The 10,840-nt window shown below is 47.0% G+C and overlaps 1 protein-coding gene across 2 annotated transcripts in view; it reads left to right on the top strand.

The window, feature by feature from the left end:
• The first annotated feature begins 252 nt into the window (after positions 1-252).
• The window catches only part of PDCD4 (programmed cell death 4), a 74,840-nt gene continuing 64,252 nt past the window's right edge, over positions 253-10,840 (top strand). For both annotated transcript variants that reach the window (XM_040361637.1, XM_040361636.1), the window contains exon 1: positions 253-358. The gene's annotated coding sequence lies outside the window, so the exon portion shown is untranslated. The remainder of the gene's footprint in view (positions 359-10,840) is intronic.

Genomic DNA, 10,840 nt, shown 5'->3' with positions numbered 1-10,840 from the left:
CACATACCTGAGGTAAAAACAATGGCGGGCAATGTCAGGTGACTACACGGAGGGGGCGGGGCCTGCGTGTTGTGACATCTGTCACAAAATGGCCCGCGCCCGCCCCTCTGTCTCTCCTCACGCACAGAATCCCGCCCTTTTCCCCTTCCCTCGTCGATTAGGCACGCCCCCGTATCCGCCCCGCCCATAGCCACGCCCCTCTGCTTTGCCACTGGTCGGTGCGGGCTCACACCTTTTGTTTACGGCCAATGGCGGGCGCCGCCCCTCTCGGGCACGTGACGCTGTTACTGGGCAGACGTGCTGAGGGAGGACTGAGAAAGATCAAAATAAAAACAGAGTCCGGGCAGAGCGGAGTGAGGTGAGTGCACCAGGTGTTTAGGTTCTCTTTTCTGTGGCACTAGAAGTCACAGCATGCCCTGCCTCCTCATAGGCTGGAGGTAAAGTTCATGTTAAGTACCTGTCAGGGCATGTTGGGACTTGTAGTGCACCCCCTGGGGTGACAGGACACACTGGGACTTGTAGTGCACCCCCTGGGGTGACAGGACACACTGGGACTTGTAGTGCGCCCCCTGGGGTGACAGGACACACTGGGACTTGTAGTGCACCCCCTGGGGTGACAGGACACACTGGGACTTGTAGTGCGCCCTCTGGGGTGACAGGACACACTGGGACTTGTAGTGCGCCCTCTGGGGTGACAGGACACACTGGGACTTCAGGAGTCCTGTGTAAAGGAGTGCAGACATTGGCTGGCAGGTAATGCTGAGACTTGTAGTTCTGCAAGGCTGTAAGAGTGGATGTATGCATGGGTCTCCATAGCACCAGCTGGGACCTGTAGTTCTATGGTAACTGGATGTCAGGGCATGGTGGGACTTGTAGTTCTATGGTAACTGGGTGTCAGGGCATGCTGGGACCTGTAGTTCTATGGTAACTGGGTGTCAGGGCATGCTGGGACCTGTAGTTCTATGGTAACTGGGTGTCAGGGCATGCTGGGACCTGTAGTTCTATGGTAACTGGATGTCAGGGCATGGTGGGACTTGTAGTTCTATGGTAACTGGGTATCAGGGCATGCTGGGACCTGTAGTTCTATGGTAACTGGGTGTCAGGGCATGCTGTGACTTGTAGTTCTATAGTAACTGGGTGTCAGGGCATGCTGAGACTTGTAGTTCTATGGTAACTGGGTGTCAGGGCATGCTGAGACTTGTAGTTCTATGGTAACTGGGTGTCAGGGCATGCTGGGACCTGTAGTTCTACTGTAACTGGATGTCAGGGCATGCTGGGACTTGTAGTTCTATGGTAACTGGATGTCAGGGCATGCTGGGACCTGTAGTTCTACTGTAACTGGATGTCCGGGCATGCTGGGACCTGTAGTTCTACTGTAACTGGATGTCAGGGCATGCTGGGACTCGCAGAGGTAGGATCCTTGGCCCAGGTCTCGGCACTGAGGGTATATAATGTGACCTGTATACAGGTAGTTGGTGGGCCCCCTGGTTTGGATGACAGATGGTGGACACCTCTGTTATACACTGGGGGGGGGGGGTTTGGTATGGGGTGTCGCACTCACTGGGGGATGGCTGTGTGCTGTTTGGCATTTTCCATTATGCAGAGGGGGGTGTGTCTGTTTTCATCTCTACATATCTTTTGTATGAACAGGGTGCTAACCAGGACATGTTTGTCTACAGCAACCAATCAGCTTGCAGCTGACATTTCTGCCCTGCAAACGTGAATGGAGGATTCTGACTGGTTGATCAACGGCACATTTTATCTATATCCTGTTTACTTCATACCTTGTAGATTGTCACGTGCCCTCTATACATTAGGGGGTGTGTCTGTAATTTAGTGTGTGTGTGTGTGTGTGTGTGTGTTTTTTATATATATATATATATATATAAATGTGGGGGGGGGGGGTGTATATTGTGTACAAGATATGTTCTCCATACATTGATAGGGATTATCCTGTTATCTATAGTGTGATCACGACATACATTGGGTGTTGTGTACAGTATGTTCTCTCCCTACATTGAGGAGGGGGCGTGTCTGTATATTGTGTTTTGCAGAGGCTGGATGTATCTACCGTATGTACAGTAACAGTATATGCTCTCTATACATTAACAATGGTTATCTTGTCTACAGTGTATTGTGGGTGGGTGGGGGGGTGGGGGGTGTTATGTACAGTATATTCTTTCCATACATTGAGGGGGGCGTGTCTGTATTGTGTGTATTGCAGAGGCTAAGTGTATGTACTGGTTTGTGTTATTTACAATACCAGTATGTTCTCTCTATGGATTGAGAGGGGTTGTTCTCCATAGTCTCCTCACTCTATACCTTGTTCACACGTATTCGTTCATGAATGCACAAAAATAAACACACATCTCACTTGCCGTGTTAGTTATTGTTAATGACGTCCCCAAACATGGTGAAAAAAAAAAAAAAGGACCAGCAGTTTAAAAAAAGTGAAGCTTAAAAAAAAAAATGCATGAGCTCCTTTGCCATGCGTAGGGCAGTGTTTACATGGCGAGATGTTTTTTTATTTTTTTTTGCATAGCATATGGAAGGGTTAACACCAATGTAAGATTTGTTTTGCTGTCTATGTCCCTGTTCAGAAGAGGCCACCTCACTTTCTGTCCCAATTAACATTGGGTTTAGAAAATGTTGGTTTGTTGTGGAAAGAAGGATTGGTGATGAAGCTTCAGTGGAATTATCTTTTTCCCATGACCGACCACTCTTGCAGGAGCGACTTTCCCTTCCTAGGGGGAGATTTCCTCTCACTCCGATCGTAAGTAGGAGTCGGAGATGTCTGTAACTCAAGGACCGCCTGTATGTGAATGCAGCCATAGAAAGGGGGTGTGTCTGTGTTTAGGGTACTTTCACACTGGGGCGGTGCCGGCGTTGGCGGTAAAGCTCTGCTAGTCTTTGCTGCGCTTTACCACTGTAATAGCGATGCTTTTTGTCCGCTAGCGGGACGCTTTTCAACCCCCGCTAGCAGCCGAGGATGGGGTTAAAAGCCTGTGTTGCGGTTCTGCCGATGCGCTTTGCAGGCGATTCGGCAGCGCTACCCATTTATTTCAATGGGCAGGGAGTTTTGGGAGCGGTGTATGCAGCGCTCCCCCACCGCCCCAAAGATGCTGCTTGTAGGACTTTTTTCCCCCGTCCTGCAGGCGCACCGCCCCAGTGTGAAAGCACTCGGGCTTTCACACTGGGGAGGCATGAGAGGTGCTTTTCCGGCACTTTACAGGCGCTATTTTTAGTGCCACACGTCTGAAAAGCACCCCCAGTGTGAAAGGGGCATAATATATGGTGTGTTCTGTGCTTTCTGTAAAGGGGCGTGTCCTTGTATGATTTGTACAGTGTGCTCTTTCCATACAATGAGGGTGTGTCTATGTAATGAGGCAGGGGGTGTGTCTATGTAATGAGGCAGGGGGTGTGTCTATGTAATGAGTCAGGGGGTGTGTCTATACATCTATGTAATGTATTGCATGGTTTTATCTAGAATGAGTGGGTGTGTTTTGTGTGCAGCATGTGCTATGAATATGGGGGGGGGGGTGCTGTTATCTATAGTACGCCATACGTTGTGTGTTCATTACAATGAGGGAAGTTCAATATGGCACTAAACCCCTTTTCTGGCGGTGTGGGTGTAGTCAGAAGCCTTGTACCAAGTTAATAAAAACGCTGCAACGTTTTTATTGTTGGTACTGATGTGTACGGCGGATTCACACCACTTCCCAAGAGATACATGCAACTGTTTATTATTATACAGAATTTATATAGCGCCAGCAGTTTGCACAGCGCTTTACAACGTGAGGGCAGACAATACATTTACAATCCAGTACAGGAGGAATCAGATGGCACTGCCCATTAGAGCTTACAATCTAACACAGTTCTGTCAGAACTGCAACAGATTCATATACAGCAGGAGTACTGAATTAAAATTCACACTGAGTGTCATATTGGTGCTATGACTTCACATGATGGCCTCCCTCCACATCAGACTGACCCATCACAGACCCCTCAATAGTAGACTCCTGTCCTTTTCACAACAGCACAGCACTCCAAAAAATAGATACTTTCAAGTCCATGAAGTAAAGCATTGTCCTTCTCCATCCCAAACTCCTTCCTGGGGGCTCTGCCCTTGTGGCATCTTCTTGGGTTAATACCTTTCATGCGCAGGCACTCCTGTAGGTCTATAAGACCTGGAGGAGACTTGTGGGTTGTCTGCGCATTTTGCGCTAAACCCCACACATGCCACAAGTTTAGCCCAGGGAAGGAAAACGTGACCAGTAGATCCTTAATTACTTACATGGAATTTATATAAAAATAAATATGATTCAGAAGAGAGTTGAATTGGTAGTAAACCCCCATGCATGACATTTACATATACAGTAGGTACTGTAAATATCTCCTAAGCTTCTAAAGGAGATATTTACTTTTCATGCAGCCAGTAATGTCACCCACTCATGCGCCCTGAAGGAAGTCCTGTGCCGTGAACGGCGGCTCCGGTGAGCATGCGCAGGAGTAAGGTTGCGGCGGTTCCAGACACTCGCACAGCCGCAGTCTGTGAACCCGGGAAGAAGACCGGGTGGAGATGGAAGCAGTCTCCAGCGGTGACAATGCATTGCTGGAGGGCTTAGTTTTCAGGTACGTTTCACATAATGTGCTGGTATGCGATGCATTGCAGTACATTATGGCATTGCCTTGCAGGACTCAAAAAATAAAACCGCGGTTTACTACCACTTTAAAGGGTTAGGTTAACTGCACCAAAAAATAAATAAAAAAATACATATGCAGATAAGGGGTGCCTGTAGATAGCCTATGCATGTAAGGTGCACAGTTTATTTTTTGATAGCAGTGAAGTAATGCCTTTAAGTGGGTATGCTGTTTATGAACTGTACAGCATGTTCTTTCCATACATTGAGGAAGGGGGCGTGTCTGTGTAAGGCATGGTTGTTTTTGCCTACACTGGGTGGGAATGAATGTTATGTACAGAGCAGCTGTCATCTATAGTGTGCTCGGTCCATACATTGCAGGGGTGTGTCTGTTGTAAACAGTACATTATGTTCTTGCCAGCACAATGTGTCCTTTTCTATGTCGTGCATAATGTGCTTTTCCATAAGGAAGGGTGGGTTCATTATGGAGAAGTGTCACTTTTTATGACGTGTCTGTAATACATGATTTGTATTTACATAGACTGAGTGGATGTGTTTATGTGTACAGTATGCCATCTGTACATTAAGTGGCGTGTTGGTGTATATTGTAGAGAGGTGTCTGTAATCTGCAGTATATGAATATATTCACCCTGAAGGGCTTGGAGGGCTGTATATGCTTTGTCTTTTTTTTTTTTTTTCTAAGTTTTCATACCCTTTGAAAACGAATTTTGATTAATTATAACGCACATACATTTTTTAGGTCACCACCATATATAGTCCCCACTGTAATATCCACAGACATCTCCCCCACTGTAATATCCACAGACATCTCCCCCCACTGTAATATCCACAGACATCTCCCCCCACTGTAATATCCACAGACATCTCCCCCCACTGTAATATCCACAGACATCTCCCCCCACTGTAATATCCACAGACATCTCCCCCCACTGTAATATCCACAGACATCTCCCCCACTGTAATATCCACAGACATCTCTCCCACTGTAATATCCACAGACATCTCCCCCCACTGTAATATCCACAGACCTCTCCCCCCACTGTAATATCCACAGACATCTCCCCCACTGTAATATCCACAGACATCTCCCCCACTGTAATATCCACAGACATCTCCCCCACTGTAATATCCACAGACATCTCCCCCCACTGTAATATCCACAGACATCTCCCCCCACTGTAATATCCACAGACATCTCCCCCACTGTATTATCCACAGACCTCTCCCCCACTGTAATATCCACAGACATCTCCCCCCACTGTAATATCCACAGACATCTCCCCCCACTGTAATATCCACAGACATCTCCCCCACTGTAATATCCACAGACATCTCCCCCACTGTAATATCCACAGACATCTCCCCCCACCGTAATATCCACAGACATCTCCCCCACTGTAATATCCACAGACATCTCCCCCCACTATAATATCCACAGACATCTCCCCCCACCGTAATATGGTCCACATCTCCCCCACTGTATAGGAAGATGAGTGCTTGCTTAGTCTTACCAGAGAAGCCGGCCGAACATGAGCAGTTGAGGCAGGGTGATGATGTCAGCGCGCCGGTCTAGGCTCACCTAGGCCGCTGCTCGGTGAACCAAGATGGCTGCTGCTCCGGGAGTTAGGCTGAAGCTGCGGCCTTTCCTATGGTCGATTCAGCAGCGGAGCTCCGTGGATCACGTGGTGTGCTGATCCACATATGTTTCGGATCACGGATCATTTACAATCCGTTGTACCACTAGTATCGATCAAAAAAACTAACGATTAATCAAGGAATTAATCTTTAATTTCCACAGCCCTACTGATAAGTGTAGCATGCATTTGTATTCAGCCCCCTTTTAAGCCCCTTTCACACAAGGCGGTCACCGATAGCTCATCGGGGGATCACTCTGTTGATCCCCGCTGAGCAGGCATGTGACAGGTCCGTCTCTTCTCACTGTGCAGGGATGGACCTGTCAGTGCCCTGCTGTTCTCTATGGGAAGGACAGCATGTCCATTTTTATCTGATCCGCTGGACAGATGTCAAACATATCGCCATCTGCAGCTGAACTTCGGGAATGAGGCCAAGTCTATCCTTGCCGTTGGGCCCCCCACACTACAAGGGTTACATGCTTGTTTAGTGTAGAGGTACAGGGGTACTATCCTTATTCCTCACTCTGCCATGCATCTTCCATCCACATGACTGGTCCCCCACAGCATCCCCTGTAAGCAGTTTATGGGCCAAGGTCACCTCACTTGCAATGCCAGGTCAGTAGCCCAGCACTGCATGTGATGATGGTGAGAGGGCCCTCCCTGGTGGAGTCTTATCCTTGCACCCCTAGACCCAACAAGAATTTAACCCTTGCAGTGCGGGGGGCCCCTCTGCAAGGGTAGAGCGTGTCTTATTACCTGAGTTCAGCTTTAAGATTTCCTGTGTTTTTCAGTCGACTCCAAGAAAAGGATTTTATGGTGAGTATAAAAATTCCATTTTTCTCTTGAGGAAAAAACCCTCAAACACATTGCCACATGTGCTGCACTTTTATGACATGACACATGCCTGGGCGTCTGCCATGAACTCCCAGCAACAGTTCATGAGTTTTTAGCACTGATAGTTACTCCTGTTTGTCACTTTTTTTTTTGTTATTCAAAAAATGACGGTTATGCATGTTGCATAACCAGGAACGACCTAACTGCGCTCGGTTTCTAACAAGAGGAAAAAGCATTGGAATAGGTCCAACTTGGGAGAAGAAAATACCTCGAGGCACTAAATAAACTAGCTTCTGACATCTATTGCCTTAAAGCGGGGGTTCACCCTATAAAAAAAAAAAAATAATTTTTTTCTTCTAGCATAAAATTAGGCATAGTAGCGCGAGCTACAGTATGCCTGTCTTAATTTTTTTATCCCCGTACTCACTGTGTAATCGTAAATAGAAGATTCCGACTGCCCACGGGGAATGGGCGTTCCAATCCAGACGGAAGGTGATTGACGGCCGGCTCTGGCGCGTCACGCTTCTCCGGAAATAGCCGAAATAGGCTTGGCTCTTCACGGCGCCTGCGCATAGTCTGTGCGCAGGCGCCGTGAAGAGCCGAGACCTACTCCGGCTGTCTTCGGGGAGCGTGACGTGCCAGAGCCGGCCGTCAATCACCCTCCCTCTTGAAAGGAACGCCCATTCCCCGCGGGCAGTCGGAATCTTCTATGTACGATTACACAGTGAGTACGGGGATAAAAAAATTAAGACAGGCATACTGTAGCTCGCGCTACTATGCCTAATTTTATGCTAAAAAGTTGTTCTGCAGGGTGAAACACTGCTTTAAGTTTCCCATTTGATTTACAGCATTTTGATCTTTTTCACTTCTTTGGAAAAGGGCAATTATAATATTAGACGGCAGACAATACAAGAGGAACGCTATTTTAATTAGGGCAGCCCATCCTTGCATCTGATGTTTTGGATCTGAAAATTGCTTGAGATGATTGAACCATATACATTTTCTCTAGGGGATACGCCTAATTGTTTGAATTGTGCATCAACCGCTTTAAAGTGGAAGTCTAAACTAAACTGAGCTTGAACCTACTACCATCCCCATTCTAAGCCCTATAGTAACTACCCTGTTAGGGAAACATGTCTATACTTGCCTAATCTAAGGGCGTATGGTCTGGTAATGTGATTGGCTCCCAGCACTGGCTTTAGGGGAGAGGAGGGACAGTGGACAACGGATGCCCCATATTAAGTCTATGGGTGACGTCACCTCTCTGGCACCCAGGCTCTGCAGGCGTTGCATCTCTACTCTTCACTGAAGCCAGCGAATGGGAGGATCATGTGACCGGACTGGAGCGTCTTTTGATTTGGTAAGTATGCACATCTTTCCTTTTCAGGGTGGTGCATGCTTGCTTCCGAGCTCTGCTCTGTGTCCATATAAAAAATAGAGCCATGGCTCAGCCCTGCTCCCACCCCTCCTCCCCACTCTCTCCTCATTGGCTCACTGGCTGTGATTGACAGCAGTGGGAGCCAATTTCTCCAACTGCTGTGTCTGAGCCAATAAAGGAAGAGAGACCCGGAACAGCCAAGACTCCTGTGCACATGGCTGGATCGAGATGGGGCTCAGGTAAGTATTAGGGGGGAGCAGCACACATACAATGCATGAAGGTAAAAAACCTTTAGATGTCTGTGGCTCCATTCACACTTGTAGGACTCCAAAGTTGTGCCGACCTTGGAGTGCAACTTTGGATGGGTGCAACTTGTATACGATTTTGGCTTTGACCAGTGATAATGGACAACTGTTGCACACAAGTTGCATTGTATAACATTCAGGTACGACTTTCATGCAACTTCTGAGGGTTAACATTGAAGTCTGTGGCCTTTAAAGTGGTTGTAAACCCACATTTTTGACTTTTACCTACAGGTAAGCCTATAATAAGGCTTACCTGTAGGTATAAAGAATATCTCCTAAACCTGTACGGTTTAGGAGATATTCCCCCCCGCAATGTGCCGCTGATTGCAGCGGGGATCCTCGGCTAAAGGACCAGCAGCCGCCGGACCTTGCCGAATTGAAGTCTCCCACGCGCATCGCGGGTTTACAACCGCTTTAAGTTGCATGAAAGTCAGACCACATTAGTGCAGGAACTGCTCTGAAGTTGCTGCAACTTTAACCACTTGCTACCCGGGCCAATTCTGACATTTCTCTCCTACATGTAAAAATCATCTTTTTTTTTTTGCTAGAAAATTTCACAGAACCCCAAACATTATATATGTTTTTTTATATTTTATAGATAGAAATCATTTTTTTTTGTAAACCTCCGTTGTAATAGGAATAATGCTTGACAGGTCCTCTTTACAGTGAGATCTGGGGTGTATAAGTCCCCAGATCTCACCTCTAGGCTGGGAAGCCTGAAACCCCCCCTAAAAAAAAAAAAAAAAATCTGTAATATCACTTTAAGAGTTCCAGTATATGGAAGCTGGTTACTTATTCATTTAGCTGTAAATAAATGTAGGTGATACACTGTAGCCGGCCATGCATGGATCGAAAACCGGCAGGTTCAGCAGGAACTGGCCAAATTTCAATCCATGTAGGGGCAGGCTGATTGTACAGAACACAATCTACCTATTGAATATCTCAGCATGGGTGGACTCCAACCCCCCCCCCCCCCCCATCCACACACTTCGCTTGAGTCTCTTTTTTTTTTTTTTTTTTTTTTTTTAAACATGGGTTGCTTTAACAAATGATCCACAGGGTTTAGCTCTGCACTAGAGAAGGAGAACATGTTTTGTTTATCCTGCTCTTGTTTATCTACCTATAAATGTTTTCAGACCATAATCTAATCTAAGTATAAAGTATCAAAGTTGTATCCAGCCCTGGAATAAATGTTGCAAATGGGGGAATGGTTTCCGCACAAACATACTGTATATCAGATAGTGAAGATCAAAGTGCATAATCCAATTATCACATAATATGGTAATGAAACAATATTGCAAAACATAAAGGGCTAGATTCACATACCTTTTAGGCGGGCGTAGCGTATCTCCTATTCGCTACGCCGCCGTAACTTTGAGAGGCGAATATGGTATTCTCAAAGATTTTGCCGCCGAAGTTACGGCGGCGTAGCGTATTAGGGCCGGTGTAAGCCCGCCTAATTCAATTGTTGAAGCTGTGGGCATGTTTATAGCTCCTTCATGCTCATTGGAGCGCTGAGCTGTGGAGGGGCAGGGAGCGGCTGTCTCGGACTCTCAGCGGCTCGCTGAGAGGCTGAAACGGGCATCAGTGCAGGCACCTGGCGGATCTAGACTTTATTGTCGCAATGACGTGATGCCTGGACTGATTCCAGTGACATCAGCAGAGAGCGGACTTCAGACCGATCTCTGAAAATGGGTCACAGGAGTGCAAAACTAAATGCAATCCTGTGACCCGTAGGGGAAGCCCAGCCAAACTACACTGCCAAAATGATATTTGGTGCCAGCAGTTTCCTGTTAGGGCCAGCGGGTAGGGTCATGCACATAATATATTTTTGCCATGCTGCCAAAATGCACATCCAGAATTTCTGCATTATAAGACTAGGACAGCCTAAGGCTGCCTTAATACTGGCATGAGGATCCATGGTCACACCCCGAATCACATGCACACTTTGACAGCTTGCAGGTAGTTTGTTTTGGCTGATGCATGTGTTTACATTGACACATGTGATTCCCTGAGAAAACGTGATAG

This window comes from Rana temporaria, chromosome 8 (genome assembly GCF_905171775.1).
Source record: "Rana temporaria chromosome 8, aRanTem1.1, whole genome shotgun sequence".
Classification (NCBI taxonomy): domain Eukaryota; kingdom Metazoa; phylum Chordata; class Amphibia; order Anura; family Ranidae; genus Rana; species Rana temporaria.
The sequence above is the reverse complement of the archived record's forward strand: the minus strand, read 5'-3'. Positions and strand labels throughout refer to the sequence as shown.